The 1,243-nt window shown below is 48.0% G+C and overlaps 1 protein-coding gene across 1 annotated transcript in view; it reads right to left on the bottom strand.

Moving 5' to 3' along the window:
- CERS1 (ceramide synthase 1) overlaps positions 1-1,243 on the bottom strand; it is a gene marked incomplete at its 3' end in the record, with an annotated part of 14,036 nt that overhangs the window by 12,041 nt on the left and 752 nt on the right. The window lies entirely within an intron of this gene.

Raw genomic sequence — 1,243 nt, 5'->3', positions numbered from 1 at the left:
ATGAAGGGAGCTGTTTGAAACCCCAGTCACTCTTAGGGAGAAAGATGAGGCTTTCTATTTCCATAAAGAGTTGCAGTCTCAGAAACCCACAGGGGTAGTTCTACCCTGCCCTATAGGGTTATCATGAGTCAGAACTGACTCCTTGGCCGTGAGGTTTTTCTGTTTTTGTTTTTTGATGAGTATTTGAAAATCTGCTTTACAGTTCCCCCCTTTTGATCAGGATTCATCCTAGAATCTGTGATTGAAATGTCCCGTAATGGTAGCTGTGCATCATCTGGTTCTCCAGTCTCAAGCCAAGGGAGGCAGTTGTTCACGGAGGGGATTACCCATCCATTTCATATCCTCTTCCTATTCCTGACTCTCCTGCTATTCTGGGTGACGAGAGACGAACGGTCGTGCCCTGGGTGACACAGTACAAGGTTTGGGGACTCCAGGCATGATGCAACAAGCTAGGAGGCAGAACAGAAGCACGGCAACCCAGGATGAGGCCAAGGACCTGGATAGCCCATAAAATCATGACCCTAAATCTCCAAACCAAGGAGCCAGGTCCTGTGAGATGTGGGCTTGTGGACCAGCAGCCTCAGCAGTTACTCTTTTTTTGGTAGTTGTGTTGTTATAAACAGACCCCGCCCCCCCCATAACCTTGGCTAATTCAACTTTAACAGGCATACAATTTATTGACAGCCATTACAATGATGAACTGTGCAACCTTATCCTTAATCAATTCTGTTTTCCCATGAGTGGGAACCCTTCTATTCCCCACATGTGGACACCCTAATACACCGTGTCTTTCTGTCTATGTGAAGCTATACAATGTTTCTCCTTTTTGACATATTTTGCTCAGCATATTATCCTCAGAGTCCTTCCTACGCTAGCATGGTATCAAGACTTCCTTTCTCCCACTGGCTGAGCGTCCTTCTGGGAGAGCATTGCAGAAAGTTCTTGGGAAAAGGGAAGGGAAAGACAATAGCATTTCCTCCTCGCACGCATGCACCCCTCTGTGTCTACTCATTCACCTGCTGGTGGGCATTTAGGTCAGGTCCCACTTTGGGCCACTGTGTCCTGGGGTTTGCAATAGTGAATTGTTCTGAGGTAGACCAGCAGGGCTTTCTTCCAAGGTGCCACTGAGTGGACTGGAACTGCCAACCTTTTGGTGAGCAGCTGAGTCTGTACCATCTGTGCACCACCCAGAGACTCCTCCAGGCACATGGCAGGTTGTAAGAAGCAAGTAGCCCCAAAGCCC

Source organism: Echinops telfairi, unplaced genomic scaffold, assembly GCF_000313985.2.
Source record: "Echinops telfairi isolate 266 unplaced genomic scaffold, ASM31398v2 ScPeMD7_7457;HRSCAF=8495, whole genome shotgun sequence".
NCBI classification, from domain to species: Eukaryota; Metazoa; Chordata; class Mammalia; order Afrosoricida; family Tenrecidae; genus Echinops; species Echinops telfairi.
Note: the sequence above shows the minus strand (reverse complement) of the source record. Positions and strands in the feature narration are given on the sequence as shown.